Here is a 17,190-nt window from a genome sequence, read left to right as displayed (position 1 = left end):
TCTGGAAGACTGCAAGTTCTTCTTCATAACTACAGATTTCCCAGTCTAGGACCCTGTCTGCACCCATTGTGGAATGGCAGAGCTCAATAGGCCTGGCCTCTCTGAGTCATTTGATCTCTTCCCATCCTTAGCAGTGCTGCTACTTTCCTGAGGTCCAGCAGGTGACCTAGATAGTGATGGAAGCTGGAAAGAGCTAACACTCAGTAGCTACAGTAGGAGGAACCTTGTGGGTTCATTCTAAGATTCTCCTCTGAAGCAGCCCTGCAAGCAATACTGTGCTGAGTGTGGCAGCCAGTGTTTAGGATGGTAACTTCCATGGTCAGTAAGAGCAGGTTGGCTGAGCTATCAGAATCTGATCTGCTGGGACTGGAAAGGGTTGTTAGAGAGACAGTAGTCCTGCTCTTACATGTAGTGACCTGGGCAGAGGAAAATTATACCACTAAGAATGGTTTAACACAGAAAACAAAGGGAGTGAAAACAAAACATGGTCCAGAATTGAACTGTGAATCTATCTGTGGTCGGGGATTCTGTGTTTGTAGATAGAATAAACTCTTCTCACTGTAGATTAGGATTTTTGACAAATAATTCAAATTGGTTAAAAGCTTGTTTTTCGTTTTTGGTATAGTTGATTTATTTCCCCTGAAATCATAGACTAGAATATACATTTGATACTTTATTTCACATGTTGTCATTGCTGAATGAAAGCATAACTCAAGCAACTGTGTTTTGTTCCTGTGTAGTATAGAGGTATATTTTTATGCCATTCATTTTAGAATCTATAGGAAAGACATGCAGAAAAGGTCTCATTTATGGAAATACCCCAGAAAATACCAGCTGACGCCTCATATGTAACAATTTGGACCATATGTTTTTGTGGAACTAAACATAGTTCTAGATCATAGTGAGCTGCCATGTAAATGCCATGCCTGCTTCTACAGTCAGTGCTCGTAACAACTGAAAGATCTCTCCTTCCTCACTAACCCAATTTCAATAAAGTAAAATATAATACCATACACAAGGTATTTGTGACAATAAGAGAATTTTTGAAAAGAGCTACAAGCAAGTCGTGGAATCGGCCTAAAAGTGAAGCCATGTGTGCTTCAGAGACAGAGGTGGAAGACTAGGGATGCCTAAGTATATTGTAGTCAGGCAATTTCATCATTATCTGAAGAAGCTGAACAATGAACTTCATGATTTCATATTTTCCTGCTGGATTAGGTCTTTCTTTGGTCTGTTCCATCGTTGATATGCTTTGACTCTTTGTGGAATAATATTGTTTATTCTTAGCATTGTATGTTGGAATCATAACAGTCTCATTGAAGATCATGGAAGACTGTGGTAGAGTAAGAGGCAGGATTCACTCTATGAGAGTTGACGCAAGATAATGTGTTTAAATGGGAATGTTGCCCTTTACTCCTATGTTGAATACTTCTTTTCCAGTACCTGGAAGTCTTTCAGAGGAGTAGGCAAAAATTATAGGATAATCATTGTGGGGAATTTGGGTGACAGCTACCTCTATATCTAAGGTAGGAGAGGTTTGCCACCACAAATAGCAAAAAGCTCACTCGGTAAATAAAATAATCCACCTGTAGCTTTGGATTCGAGGTAGGTACTTTATCTACTTCACAGAGAAGAGGGCTTATCTTGTTTTCATCCTAATCTGTCATTTGTGCTCCCCAAATTCTATTGCTTATTAAAGAGGGGAACTCTTAAGTAGGAGAATTAGCCCCAGGCAATGAGTTCCCTATTTGGCTAATCAATGCAAGTCAGTCAGTCCTTGAATCATACACATAACCAATAAAAATGCAGTCAGCAAGTTTTATTTATGTATTTGAGTCTTCATAGTCACACATGTATGTAACAAGGAAGAAATTGGCAGGGAAGATTTAGGATGGAGAGGGGAGAAGTAAGGGGATAAATTGTTGAAGGATATTTGAATATGGTTAATAGAAAACCTAATTTGTATTGAAATATCCAAACTTAGGAAGATACTGCCTTTTCAAATGCAGCTAAGTGTGTCTTGGAAAGGTGTATTTTGGGTGTGCCTCTGAAAGCCAAAGCCTCAATACAAGAGAATGCTAAGGAATGGAAAGAGCCTGCCCAGTTTAAGGCAAGTTACTTGGGAGGGGTCTTGAGGTCTTTGCTGAATGACTTGGGGCAAAGTCACCTTGGATGGCATTGAGATGCTCTTCTGTAAAGGTGAGAAGTTTTAGCTCCCTACAGACTTGACCCCGGTCCTCCCACCATTACCTCCCCCTGGAGCTGACCTGCTGCAGCCTGCCAAGGATGTAGTAAGGGAGATAGAGCCTGGTTTTGTAGCAATAAGACATTTGAGCTTTCTCCTGGTGGGCACTCTCTTTGTACTCTATCTCTATCTCTTGGCTTAGAATAGCATTGTGGAAGCAGAGTACTAAGAAATAGCAGGACACAGATGAGGCAGGATTTGAAGAAAGAGAGCAAAGGAGCCCTCCTGGGTTAAGGTGAGCTCAAGAGAAAGGTAGACTATCTGTGTAAACCGGCATAGACAAAGATTTCTGAGCATCTAGCAGTTTAGTTGTACATTCAAGCTTGCAAATAGGTATTTTGCATACAGTTAAGGAAATGAAGTTAGCTCACTAGGCAAGCATGTTTTTACCAAATCTCCCACCTCATTTGACATTATTGGGAATATATATTAGAAAAATGTAAAAAGGTAAAAGTTACGTGAAGTGTTGTATTATGTTCTAATTTAAATGCATAAAATTTATTTTACAAGGAAAATATAATAAACACAGATATAGTCATGAGCATTGGATGTTGTTCCAGGTAATGCAGATTTCATTCCAAAAAACCTCAAGGCTGTAATTCAATTGCTGTAACTGCAATCCAGAGGGATATGATGCCCTCTTCTGACCACTGTAGGTAATGCACACAGACAGGACCCAGCAAAAGACTCACATATATAAAATAAAAATAACGTATAAAATGTGGAATCTTCTACAGAGATGACACAGCCTTGAGACACACAGCATTCAGGATGCACTTCTTTCTGGTCCTACAGAGATGCACCTGTGCCTTTCCTCTGAACCAAGTTGCTGAGTAAAAAAGCAGCCTTATTCTGAGGTTAGACTAGCTCAGCACACCTGCTCACGTAAGAACGGTAACCACAGTGCTGTTAGGTGATGTTTCCTTGATATTTTCTGTATTTGTGTTCTCTGTCCATTGTATATGGAGAGTTGTGGCATTGATACATCTTTTAAATTTACTTTTAGATCATACATTATGGACTAAAAGATAGATTTACTCTGTAAATCTCCATCTGCCTCAGTGACTATTGTTCAAACTATAGCTGTGGCCCAAACCTAAGAGAGACTTAGGTACAACAGCATATTGGGAACTAAAAATTCTGTTCTAGGCTGGCTCTTCTTTGGGCATCAGTCAAAGATGAATGCGTGATCTTTTCCTATGAAAGGATGCTAATTCTACCTGTTACACCTCCAGCCTTTCAGAAAATTATTTCTGAGACAAGGTTTCTTCTGGTGAGTCATGTAGCTCTCATTCCACTCTGTTATGTCTCAGGGCAGTAACATTGCAATCCTGTTGTTTAACCCAACTAAATTCATTTTTGTTTTGTTTTGTTTTTTCGAGACAGGGTTTCTCTGTGTAGCTCTGGCTGTCCTGGAACTCACTCTGTAGACCAGGCTGGCCTAGAACTCAGAAATCTGCCTGCCTCTGCCTCCTGAATGCTGGGATTAAAGGTGAACGCCACCACGCCCAGTTCCAACTAAATTCTTAAGTTAACATCTGTACCACCACTGTGTTTTAAAATTATGCATTTGAGTCATGTAATCAACTGTTTACTCAGTCAAGAGGAAAAGCATTTGCATGAGGGGCATAGCGTCTGCATTCTGACCAGAATAGGAAGAAGTTTATTGTGTACACTAATGGGGGAAACAGGGTGGGTAATCAGCTGCTAGAGTTGCCATAATGAAAAGTGCCCGATGCTGGCATGGAGGTAATTTCATAATTTTGCAGCATGTCTTAATTCATGTTGGGTAAATGAAAGCAGACTAGATCGGTGGGTGTATGATTTGTGATGTCAGTTAAGCCGGTGAATACTCAAATTGCAGTTAGGTTACTACTGTCCTATGAGATATGTGCAATCCTCATTGACATAATTAAGTCAGCTCAGAAATTTAAAACACAGGACTTCATTGGCTGTAGTTGAGTGTGTCAAGTTACAGGTCTCAGCAGGCAACAATCCACATAGAGGCAAGGTCAAACAGTATTTGAAAGATGGTATTCCTTCTACCAGGAAAAGGACTATTCTTTTACAAAGTCAGAATGGCTATGTGTTTTTTCAATAATATTTATGTTTGTAAAAAGTCAATTATTGGTTTGCTTTAAATGCAGCACTGCTCTGATCTCTTACTTGTATCCATTCTGTGATGTTTCTCAGGCGTAAGAATTTCTTTCCATTTCTTTTACAAGTGCTGCTTAGGACAAGGTCTCCCGAAGCCCAGGCTGGCTCATGCCATGTAATTCAGAATTGCCTTGAACATCTAATCCTTTCTCTAAAGCCACATGATGGGAAGACAGTCCTGCATCTCTTCTAGGCTAGGCTTTGAAGGTGAACATTTTTCTGGTATGGCTGTACTTGACATTAGCATTGAGTAGTAAGGTCACCAATTTTCCATCTTGATAATCACCTTGATTGGCCATTACTCTGGTCTGCAGACCAGGCAATTAATAATCTGGATAAAGGGGCTGGGGAGAAGGCTCAGCGGGTAAGAACACTGACTGCTCTTCCCAAGGTCCTGAGTTCAAATCCCAGCAACCACATGGTGGCTCACAAATATCCATAATGAGATCTGGAGTGTCTGAAGTCAGCTACAGTGTAATTATGTATAATAATAATAAATAAATCCTTTGGGCCAGAGCAAGCAGGGACTAAGTGAGTGGGACTGACCAGAGTGAAGCAGAGGTCTGAAAAATTCAATTCTCCACAGCCACATGAATGCTCACAACCATCTGTACAGCTACAGTGTACTCATATACATAAAAAATAAATATATAAATCTAATAAGAAATAATCTGGATAAAAACTGAACTTCCTGTCAACTGTTGTTGCCACCAATGTAATTATTTCAAATAACTGTACTTACAGGAGTTCAGTTACCTAAAACCAAACAGATGGGCACTTTGAGGGGTTTTTATTATTTTCACCAATAAACATGAGAAAACCCTTCTTTAATCTGCAAGTTTAGATTGAGATGAAAAAAATTAATCAAGGCCAGAAGTTCTGCTGTGAGCCTAAATATATAAAGGATATTGAAGATGGTAGTTCTTTCTCTTTCTCTTCTTCCCACATACTGGCTTGCAAGGTCTTTTTATTTTTCTGACATTAAGGCTCCATCTGTGGAATTCTATTACGTGGTGAACACCAGCTGAGACCTATAGACACAACTGTTTTCTTCAACTCTCCATTGATACAGTCATTGATTTACTAGTGGGGCCACATTCTGTGAGCCATTCTTATCTATCCACTTCCTGCATACTTAGAGAGATCCATGCTCTGAATTCTGTTCATCTGGAAAACCTTTACTAATACAGACATGTTTTTTCACCTTCCCAAGTAGGAAGATGTGCTGGCGAACAATAATGCTCCTTAGTGAGTGGCATCCATCCCCTCCTTTTTTCCCAGGGCTGTCTGGAGTCTCATATGTAGCAATTGCATATCAGCTGCGGTTTTCCTGATGTCAGTGTAAAATGAGAGAAGCAAACATCACATTTTGTGTCCTAAAATCTCTCTTTAATTGTAAATATCCTTGGAACCTATAGTTCACTCTTTGTCAAGTTGAATAATGTACTCTGCAAGGTGTGGCTCTTAATTCCTTGTTGGAGGAGGGGGCAGAGCGAGGAGTAGGAGAACCGGGGGCGGCCTTGGAGGAGCAAGAAGAAGAAATTCCTGCTGAGTTCTGGATGACAGAAAGATAGACTATTGGAGGACAGGACTGAAAGAAAGTCTTGCAGATCTGAAAAGGGTCAGCTCCTGGATAAGAAACCCGATCTTGGAAGCCCTATGCTGTGTGCCTTCAGTGCACTCTAACCCTAAGGGAGGTGCTCATGTCAATCAAGTCTCACTAACCAATCAGGGCCTCCGGATAGGCCCGCCAATAGAAGTAGAGGCGTGTTCTTTAGTGTGCCTTGTTCCCCTGCTCTGCGTTCCGCTCCGTTGCGAGCAGGCTGAAAAATTGGTGTGATGTGTTTTGATGTCTGCTGACAGGGGCCTTAGGGAATTGCCAGCGATCTACAACGTGGCGACATGGTGAGCGTGTGACCACTGCCCTTAACCGGAAGGAGCAGGGAGTTAAGCAGCTGGAGTCCGGGTGATGGGATACAGGGGACCAGCCCTGACTGTTCTTGGTTCCTCTTCAGGCAGCGGAGGGGGAAAGAGTGTTTGAGGTGACAAGACTTGGTTTTCAGGGATGTTTAGGGTTGCTGTTTAGTATTAAGACATTTGCCTATCTTAAGTCTCAGTCGCGTTGCAGCCGAAGCTGACCTGCCCGAGTTCCTCTGAGGCAAGGCTGGACGCTGCAATCTCTGGTATTTAGAGCCTCCTCTTAAAAAGACAGGGGATTAAGTGAGTAGCTTTTGTTCTATCTCCACAGAAACTGGGCTGCTCTAACTTCCATCCTGCTAGTTGAAGTCACAGGAAGAAAGGCGGGACACTTTTAAACATGTCTTTAATCTTTATTTCCAAGTTCTTCTAAAAAGTTTCCTATGAAAGTTCTCTAAGGAAAGGGAGTGGGTGATTAAGTAAAGGAGTCATTGCTAGAGCCTTTCCCTCTTGTCCAGATGCCTCTTGCTTGCTAAGCTTGGGGGAAGTTTGGAGCAATAAACTTCTCTTAAACCAGGAGAAGAGAGTCACCCTCACAGAAGCACATTTGGATAAAATCACATAAATTCATATACAAATTCATACCCTTTTAGGAGGTTAGTTTGGTCCAATGTATGTTGAATTTCCAAGTAGAGGGGACTCCTTTGCAGATATGTCCAATCCACTTGCACAGTTACTTCAGCTCAGAGTGTTGAGAAGCTGTGTGTTAGGTTGCATCTCTCAGCAGCTGACATTGCACGTGGGGTGAGATCAAACTATATCTTCTTTTTGGGGGTTTTTAAATTTTTATCTTTTTGGGGTTTTTTTTTTTGAGACAGGGTTCCTCTGTATAGCCCTGACTATCCTGGAACTAAATATGTAGACCAGGTTGTCCTCGAACTCAGAAACCCGCCTGCCTCTTCCTCCCAAGTGCTGGGATTAAAGGCTTGCACCACCACTTGGCTTAACTTTATCTTCTTATGTCATTATCTCTGCCAGGGAATGGCCTGCAATTTTTCAAGATCACTCTCCTTTACCAATAACCAGACCAACGCCCAATGGCTTATCAACCCTCTCTTCTATAGAAGATTCTGATGCTAGGAATATTTGCTCAAAGGCACATACATCCTGTTTTCTATTATACTTTTAATATGTATGATATATTGTAGTGTGATTAGTGAGTCAAAGTAGCTGGGTGTCTGTATCAGACCCTGTCTCAAACACAGGAAATAATCAAAATTGTATTTGTGATAGGCTTGCAGACTCCAGTTTTTCTGTCTTTTACAAATTAATATTAAGGTTAAAATTAGATTCCTTGTTAAAAGTCACCTTCTTTGTTTGTTTGTTTGTTTGTCTTTGTGACTTGTTCTTTATTTATAGTTTTGTGATTTCCACATTAGAAATGGATTCCAACATTCCTGATATGTTCTGTTAACTGTGTGATAGTGAACTAAGTTACTAACTGAAAAAGATTCCACTTTTGTAAGCATATGCTATGTACATAGGCCTTGAGCTTGACTATAAAAGCACTCCCCTGCTTTTTAATAAATCGATTTCTCTTTATTCAAATTACGGCGTGCTCACTGCCTTCCTCCCAGTCACCCCCTCCCCATAATTCTTCCTCCATCCCCCCCCCCCCCTGAGTCGATGGGCCACATTGTATTACCTAGATTTGGTAATACAATGTATTTGGTAGGACTCATGTAGTATTTTGGTTTCATAGTAAGTTCAAATTTTTATTCAGATTCTTGATTGCCTGGTGTGTGGACCCAAAAAATGGGCCAGTCAGACTCTTGTCAATGGTCTAAAATTGATTGCCTCACTGTTCATTCTTTTTTTTTTTTTTAAGATTTATTTATTATTATACATAAGTACACTGTAGCTGACTTCAGACACACCAGAAGAGGGCATCAGATCTCATTACTGGTGGTTGTGAGCCACCATGTGGTTGCTGGGATTTGAACTCAGGACCTTCAGAAGAACAGTCCGTGCTCTTACCTGCTAAGCCATCTCGCCATCCCTCGCTGTTCATTCTTTTTTTTTTTTTTTAAAGACTTATTTATTTATTTATTTATTATATGTAAGTACACTGTAGCTGTCCTCAGACACTCCAGAAGAGGGAGTCAGATCTCATTACGGATGGTTGTGAGCCACCATGTGGTTGCTGGGATTTGAACTGCTGACCTTCGGAAGAACAGTCGGGTGCTCTTACCCACTGAGCCATCTCACCAGCCCCGCTGTTCATTCTTAATATTACATACTGTCAAAGCAGCAAAGTTATCTACTTCTTTTTGTCCTGTCCTTTCTGGGCTGTGACTACACTACTTTCAAAGTTCCTGAACTAGAATCCTGAGCATTGAAGGTGTATGTGTGCCTTCAGCACACTCCAACCCTAAGGAGCATGCTTATGTCACTCAAGAATCACTGGCCAATCTCGGCACCGGGGCAGGCCAATCAGGAGAATAGGAGGGTTCTTCTCAGTACCTTCTACCATACTGGAGGTTCACCTCTATTGTGAGACTGTGACAGCTGCCCCTAACCTGAAAGAGCAGGGGCATGAACAATTGAAGCTGGGGAAGTGGGCACTTTCCTTGGCTGGGTGAGAAGCAGTGGCCAGATATGCTGAGCCATCTCTCCAGCCCCAAGTTAAACACTTTAAAAAGTTGCCTTGGATGAATGGCTGGATGGATGGGTAGATGGGTGGGTGGGTGGGGCAGAACCTTCAAATAGTCTTGTTCTGAGGTTAGAAAAGATCAGCAGGCATGTTCATATTAGAACCGTAACTACAGTGCTCTTAGGTGATGTTTCCTTGATATTTTCTGTATTTGTGTTCTCTGTCCTTTATGTATGACAGAGTTGTGGCATGGATCTATCTTTTAAAACTCTTTTCTAGATCTTACATTATGGACTAAAAGATAGTTTTGCTCTGTAAAACTCCATCAGGCTCAGTGGCTACACTTGCAAAGTCCTGTCCCCCATTAAATTATTCAAAGTATAACCTGGGGGCTGATCCTACAAGGACTTATTGATGACATCATATGTGGAATTCATGCTGTTTCCTAGGCTGGGTCTTCTTTGGGCATCAGCCAGAGGTGAATAAGTGATCTCTCCCTGGGAAAGATGTTAATCCACACCAGCTGTACCTGCAGGCTTTAAATAATGTTTCTGAGACAAGCTTTCCTAGGTTGAGTCAGGTAGCATTGATTCCGCTCTGTTTTTCCCCAGGACAGTGACATTGTTCTCCTCTTGACTAAACCAACTAAATACTTAAGTCTAAATCTCTATCACCACTGTGTTTTTAAATTACTTGCTGAGTCATGTATGTAATCAACTTTTTTATTACAGTAAGAGGAACAGGATTTGCCTGACAGGAATAGCTTCTGCATTCACACCAGAAGATAAGGGAGTTTATTGTGATCCCTACTGGGGAAACAGGGTAGGCAATCAGCTGCTGGAGTTCCCACTATGAACAAGACCTGCTTATGGAAGGGAGGTGATTTTTAATTTTGGATCATGTATTAATCACATTCTGTGATGAAGACAGCCTATATTGATGGGTGTTTGAGTTGTGAATGTCAGTTAAGCCAGTGAGTATTCAATTTGCATGTAGGGTACTGTTCTACAGATACATGTGCAATCTTCACTGACATCATTAAGTCAGCTCAGGAATTGAAACCCAGGCCATCGGGTGTAGTTGCGTGTGTCAAGATACAGGTGTCAGCACTTAAGAATCCACATAGAGGCAAGTTCAAATAGTGTTTGATTAATGCTATTCCTGATGTGAGGATATGGGCTGCTAGTTTTGAATGTCAGTATTGGTATGCTGTTTTTTAGTAATATTTAAGTTTGAAAAAATCAATTATTGGTTCCCCTTTCAATGTAATTTCTGTGAATTCAGCTCTGCTCTGATCTCTTCCTATTTGCAATTGTGTTGTATTTCCCAGGTATAACAATTACTTTTCATTTTTTACAAGGTAGGTTTAGGACAAGGTCTCTTGATGCCCAGGTTGGCTCATGCTATGTAATTGATAACTGCTTTGCACATCTGGTCCTGTCCCTAAGACCACATGATGGGAAGACAGTGCTGCATCTCTTCTAGCCTAGGCTTTGAAGGGGATAGTTTTCCTGGTTTGGCAGTACTTGACATTAGCAATGAGAAGTGAGGTAATCAATTTGACCTGGTCGATAATCACCTTGACTGGCCATTACTCTGGCTGCAGAAAAGGCAGTCATGAATCTGGATAAAGAATTGAACTTATTGTCAACTGTAATTGACACTACTTCAAGTAGTTCAAATTACTGTGTTAAAAAAAGTTGAATAACCTAAAACTGAAACAGGTGGGCATTGTGAAAGTGTTTTTTATTATTTGCAACATTTAACATGGGAGAACCCTTCTTTATTCTGGAGCTTTTGAATTGACAAAAACGTCTTTAATCTAGGCCACAGCTTCTGGTGGCATCCTACATTTATAAAGGATATTGAAGATGCTTGCTCCTTCTCTTTTTCTGCTTGCCATACTCTGGCAAGAGAGATCATTTGATTTTTCTAGCATTAGAGGTTCCATCTTTGGAATTCTGGTATATGAGGAAGGCCAGTTGAGACATACAGACACGACTGTATCCTTCAACTTCCCATTGGTACGCAGTTATTAGATTCCTAGTTGGACCACATTCTGCGAGCCATTCTTATATATCTACTTTCTACATACATAGAGAGATCCATACTATCAGTTCTGTTCAAGTGGAAATCCTTTAATAATACAGATGTTTTTTTCACCTTTTCACTCAGGAAGATGTGCTGGCTAACAGTAGTGCTCCACAGTGATTGGAATCCATTTCCTCATTTCCTGCTTTTCTCCCAGGGTTGTCTGGAGAATCATATTGAAAGAGCAAGAGAAACCCTATTTTTCTCCATCTAAGGAGCCCCTTTGTTGCCATTTGAGGACCAGTCCTTATTTCCAAAAGGTACCAGCTTCAGGAATAAACTGTAAATCCCAAAAGTAAGGCATAAGACACCAGGTTTAGGAACAGACCATAACATTCAGAAGAAGATTGTAGAACCCCCTTCCAGAGACCAGACTGGGGATAACCACAGAAATCAGGATCTGAGAATGGTCCATCCGGGCTGGGCAGCCCTATTTCATCATATGGTGAAAAGTTCATGGCATAGGAATGCAGATCACTGACAACCTGTGTCCCCTAGCCCCTACCAGTGAAATTTTAGACTACCCTATCCTTCTAGAGGGTTCCACCTGTTTCCTATAAGGAGGTCCTCATACCTTTGTCTGGGGTCGCCATTTCAAAGAATGCTGGTTGTTTCTCCAGAATAAGTCCTTTTTCTTTTTGCATATTATCTGATCTGGGGTCCTCAGTGATTTTTCGGTCCGTTCAGTATGTAGTAGGCGAATATTAGCTGAGGTATTCCTGAGATCAGTGCAAAATCACAGAAACAAATATCACATTTTATATCTTAAAATGACGCAGTAATTGATAATATCCATGGAGCCATTCTGCATGTGGTTCATATGGTTCACTCTGCACCAAGATGAATAATGAACTGTGCAAGCTACCCATCTCGATTCTAGGAGGAGGAGGAGGAGAGGCAGAGGAGGGCAGGGAGAAGAAGAAAAGGAGGAAGAGGCGGGGTGGGGGAACGTTCAGAAGAAGAGGACGAGGAGGAAGAACAGTAGGATGAAGAGGAGGAGATAAAGGAGGAGGAGGAACAGGAGCAAGAATGGAGGAGGAGGATTAGGAAGTGGAGGAGGAGAAGCAGGAGGAAGAGGAGAGGGGGAGGATTACGAAATGGAGGGAGAAGCCTTTTGTGCTCAGTGCTGGTAACAGAAAGCTCGGCTATTTGAGGATAGGCACATTGCAATACTGAAACAAAGATCTTGCAAATCTGAAAAGTGTCAAGTCCTGGACTGATTTCCTGGGGCAGGAAGCCCTAAGAGGCAAGCTTTCAGCACAGTCTATCCCTAAGGCCAGTGCTCTTGTCACTGGCCAATCAGGGCCTCCTGGAAAACCGTCCAATCAGACGAAGAGAGGCCTCTTCCAGGTGCTTTGTTCCCTGCTGCAGGTTCAGCAGCATTGCAGAGCAGGCTTCTATGGTTGCTGTGATGTGCTTTGACCTCTGATGCTGGGTGTTTTTGCAGAGTGCAGGCGAGCTACTAAGTCTCATCATGGTGAGCACGTGACCACTGCCACTAACCTGAAGGAGCAGTGGTGTGAGAGGCAGGAGTCCTGATAGTGGGCTCTTTCCTGGGTTAGGTGGAAACTAACAGCCAGCTGTGCGATTCCTTGAGGTCTTCGCCACTAGATGTACTCAGTGGTGGCATCTTAACAACTTCGTTATGGGAGCATCATCTGCACAAAGCATTTGGAGCAAGGGCTTGCCATGTAGAAACATCCTTAGCAAGATGCCAAATTTGGATGTCCGAGATTCTCTGGTATCTTCTAAACATTGTGCCCTGGCCACCATTTAAGATCCATTTGCAGTTAATTTTGTGCCAGTTGTAAACCCCACCTCATGAACTCTAAATTTATGCTGTGATAAGAAGCATAGAGTAGAATCGGTGATGGAAAAGACTTTCCAATAATAAGAAAATGGAAAGTCACATTTAGTTGAGGGACAGACTGCCTCCTAAACACCCACAGAGAAGTAGTATAGTAACCAAGCATCTGAGAGATTAGGATGGTAGATACACAGGGTTGTTCATCAGGATTGTGGGGAAATATGACTCCAGGTCATAACAAAGGAGACAATCCTGATTAACAAATAGGCCCTTTCCCAGGTCACAGACCAGGCCTTTAACAAGCTGCTCAATGAAGTATTACAGACTTACAACCAACACTAAGGCCTGGTGTGCCATAAAGGACCATTTTTCTTCTTGAAAAAGCATAGTTCTGCCACATGGTCAAGACATCTGTCAACACCATTTGGGAAGGAAAACCACTGTTGTGGTGAGGACTGTCCTGATCAAGCAAGGCCATCCCTGAGGCCTTCATAGATGGAGAATGACATAGCCTCTTCTCAAACTCAGCAACAGTCTTGGTTGGGCCTGTAACAGCCTGGGGCCTAGGCCCTGGGATCCTTGCCTAAGGCCATGAGGTATTGACAAAGAAACAGAAAAAGAGCTCCTTCTCTAAAACCAGGCATATTCTTGGAAGAGCTGGTAATGGTCTGGGGCCAGAGCCTGTGGAGAGGGGTGGTTTCTTATCCCGAGAATCTAACAGTTCCTACCACATAGGGCTGATGATGTCAATCACAAACCACCGTAGGCATGCGCAGTGATATTGATGAGATTGCTTGTGTTCTCCTTGAGCAGCAGTGTTTGATTGGATTCTTCCTCTGTCCCATTGTACGCTAGTTTCTGCTGACAGCATGGAAGTCTCCCATATCTTTCCATTTCCCTGTATGTAGTGCACAGGCTGCCATTCTTAAGAAGCTTCCTTAGCAGAGCCTTAGCAACTTGCTCCCCCACCCCAGCTTTTGTGCTTTCTACCTCCTACTTTTCCTATCTCTGGCCTCGTCTGAGACTTTCCACTTAGGACTCTGCCAGTGCAGAATGACCTGATGCTTCAGGGTATTGGTGTACTTAAGAAATGAGTCTGGAATATCTCTGCCTTGTTCATCTCCCATCTGCCTAAGAGGCTGGTCAGATCCCCAGTGGTGTTCAGTCCATTGTTAAATTGTTCACATTATAACCTGGGGTGAGAACCTAAAGAAGAGTTAAGGATAGCAACACATGGAGAATAATGGAAAATCTCTCTAGGTTGGCTCCTCTTTTAGCATTAACTAAAGCTAGAGACATACTATTTTCACAGAGATTTTTTTATTTTTCTCTCTTTTTATATTTTTTTCTTTTCTTTTTATACTCCAGATTTTATTCCCCTTCTGGTCCACCCTCAGACTGTTCTACATCCTATACCTCCTTCCTATCCCATTGTCTCCCCTAGGATGCCCTCCCACCCCCCACCAAAGCTCTTAACTTCCTGGGGCCTCAGTCTCTTGAGGGTTTGGTGCATCTTCTCTGAGTGAACCCAGATCCAGCAGCCTCATGCCTTGGTGATCTGATAGGATGAATGAGATTATTCCAGTCTTCTTGTATCTGTTGAGGCCTGCTTTGTGATGAATTATATGGTCGATTGTGGAGGAGGTACCATGAGGCACTGAGAAGAAGGTGTACTCTTTTGTTTTAGGTGAAATGTTCTGTAAATATCTGTTAATCCATTGGGTTCATAAGCTCTATTGCTTTTAGTGTGTTTCTGTTTAGTTTCTGTTTCAACGACTTGGTGAGAGTGGAGTGTTGAAGACTCACACTATTATTGTGTGGGATTCAATGTGTCTTTAGAACTTTAGTTTCTTATCTGAATGTGGGTGCCCTTGTATTTGGGGCATAGATGTTTAGAACTGAGTCTTTCTCTTGGTGGATTTTCTCTTTGATAAATATGAAGTGTCTTTCCTCATCATGCTATATAACTTTTGGTTGAAAGTCTATTTTATTGGATAGTTGGATAGCAGCTCCAGCTTGTTTCTTGGGACCATTTGCTTGGAAGACATTTTTCTGTCCTTTTACTCTCAGATAGAGTCTGTCTTTGTTTTTATGGTATGCTTCTTGTATGAAACAAAATGTTAGATCTTGTGTGCAAATCCAGTCTGTTAGCGTATGCCTTTTTATATGAGTTGAGTATGTCTTTTTATAGGTGAGTTGAGTTCATTAATATTGAGAGATATTAAAGACAGATGATTGTTGGTTCCTGTTATATTTGTTTTTGTAGGTGGCTTTATGGGCTTGTGGTTCTTTTCTTTTGGCTTTGTTGTGAGTGGCTTAATATCCTGTGTTTTCTTTGGTGTGGGTACCTTCCTTGTGTAGGAGTTTTCCTTCTAGGATCCTCTGTAGGGCTAGATTGGTAGATAGATACTGTTTTAACTTGGTTTTGTCCTGGAATATTTTGATTTCTCCAATCTATGTTGATTGAGCATTTCGCTGGGTATAGTAGCCTGGGCTGGCATTTGTGTTCTCTTAGAGTCTGCGTGACCTCTGACCAGGCACTTTTGGCCTTCATAGTCTCTGTTGAGAAGTCTGGTATAATTCTGATAGGTCTCCCTTTGTGTGTTACTTGGCCCTTTTTCCTTGTAGCTTTTAATATTCTTTCTTTGTTCTATGTGTTTAGTGTTTTCATTATTACGTGATGAGAGGATTTTTTAGAAAAGGGGTCCCTTTTTGGGGGGGGTGTTCTATAGGCTTCTTTTACTTTAACAGCCATCTCGGTCTTTAGGTTGGGGAAGTTTTCTTCTACGATTTCGTTGAAGATGCTTTTGACATCTTTTGAACTTGCAATCTTCATTTTCCTCTATTCCAATTATTCCTAGACTTGGTCTTTTCATTATGTCCTAAATTTCCTGGATGTTTTTATGTTGTTGTTTTGTTTTTTCTCGATACAGGGTTTATCTGTATAGTTCTGGTTTGCCTGGAACTCACTTTGTAGATTAAGGTGGCCTCACACTCAGAAATCTGACTGCCTCTGCCTCTCAAGTGCTGGGATTAAAGGCAAGCACCACCACTGCCTGAATTCTTGGATGTATTGATTAGGAGTTTTTTATGTTTTGAATTTTCGTTGAGGGTTGTGTCAGTATCTTCTACAGCTGAGATTCTCTCTTCAATCTCCTGTAGTTTTTTGTTTGTCGATGAGTAATGCCTGACCTCTTTCCTAGGTTTTCCATTCCCAGGTTTGTGTTTTCTTTATTGTTTCTACTTCCAGTTTTAGGTCTTGGAGTGCTTTCTGCAGTTCCTTTACCTGTTTGTGTTTTCCTGTATTTCTTTTTTTTTTTTTTCATTTTTCTTTTGGTTTTTTTTCCAGACAGGGTTTCTCTGTGTAGCCCTGGCTGTCCTGGAACTCACTTTGAGAAGCAGGCTGTCCTGGAACTCAGAAATCCACCTGCCCCTGCCTCCGGAGTGCTGGGATTAAAGGCGTGACCGACCATGCCCGGCTTTCCTGCATATCTTTAAGGGATTTATTGTTTCCTTTTTAAGGGCTTTTACCTGCTTATCTGTGTTTTCCTGTATTTCTTTCAGTAAGTTATTTGTATCCTCCTTGAAGAAATCGATTATCTTCATGAGTTAGGATTTTAGGTCAGCTTCATGATTTTCAGGTGTGTTGGTGTATTCGGGGCTTGTCTTGGTGGGAGGACTGGGTTCTGATGATGTTCACTGACTTCATTGGCTTCTGTTCCTTATGGTCTTGTACTTACCTCTCCCCATCTGTTTAATCCCTGGTGTCAGTCTGTAGTCTGCCTCTTTTGTTCCTGGGTCACTTCAGGTCTCCTGGTAGGCCTAGCTATAGCAGACCTCCTGTGAGGCCTTCCAACTGGGGGTGGGGGGGGTGGGTGTTGGGTTCAAAAGGGCAGAGAAGCTCCTGATCTGTTGCCCTGGCTGCAGTAGATCTCCTGGGAGGACATCAGAGTTTTGGTTCTTCAGAGGAGCAGTCAAGCTGTTGTCCTATGGGAAGATGTTCTCGATGGGGGACTGTGGACTGTGATTTCATTTTCCCTGTATGCAGCAGAACTCCAGGGAGGCTTTCAATCTGTTTGGTCATTTGTTCTGCATGCTACAGAGCCCCCAGGAGGTCTTCAGACTGTGGTTGGTTGTCCAGTTGCCTTGTGTACAGAGGAACCCCTGGGATGCCTTCAAATTGTGTTGTCTTCAGGGGAGTACACAAGCTGGTGATCAGTTGCTCAATTGTCCTGTGTGCAGCAGATCTCCTGGGAGGTCTTTGGCTGTGGTATCAGAGGCTTAAGCAAACAGATCTCCTGGGATGCCTCAGGATATGGT

General features: G+C 42.0%; 2 non-coding genes across 13 annotated transcripts in view; one reads left to right on the top strand and one right to left on the bottom strand.

The window, feature by feature from the left end:
• The first annotated feature begins 4,886 nt into the window (after positions 1 to 4,886).
• Positions 4,887 to 17,190, top strand: part of Platr25 — a 90,219-nt gene continuing 77,915 nt past the window's right edge. For 5 of the 12 annotated variants that reach the window (XR_003950609.1, XR_003950610.1, XR_003950620.1 and 2 more), the window contains exon 1: positions 6,083 to 6,307. This is a non-coding gene — a transcript (pluripotency associated transcript 25). Of the gene's footprint in view, positions 6,308 to 17,190 lie in introns of all 12 variants that reach the window. The other 7 variants (XR_003950623.1, XR_873586.3, XR_003950622.1 and 4 more) reach the window with 3 other exon arrangements.
• On the bottom strand, positions 6,043 to 6,150 carry Mir713 (microRNA 713). The gene has a single exon (NR_030493.1). It is a non-coding gene; the product is annotated as a microRNA 713 (primary transcript).

The sequence above is a fragment of the Mus musculus genome, chromosome 13 (assembly GCF_000001635.26).
Source record: "Mus musculus strain C57BL/6J chromosome 13, GRCm38.p6 C57BL/6J".
NCBI lineage: Eukaryota > Metazoa > Chordata > Mammalia > Rodentia > Muridae > Mus > Mus musculus.
The sequence above is the reverse complement of the archived record's forward strand: the minus strand, read 5'-3'. Positions and strand labels throughout refer to the sequence as shown.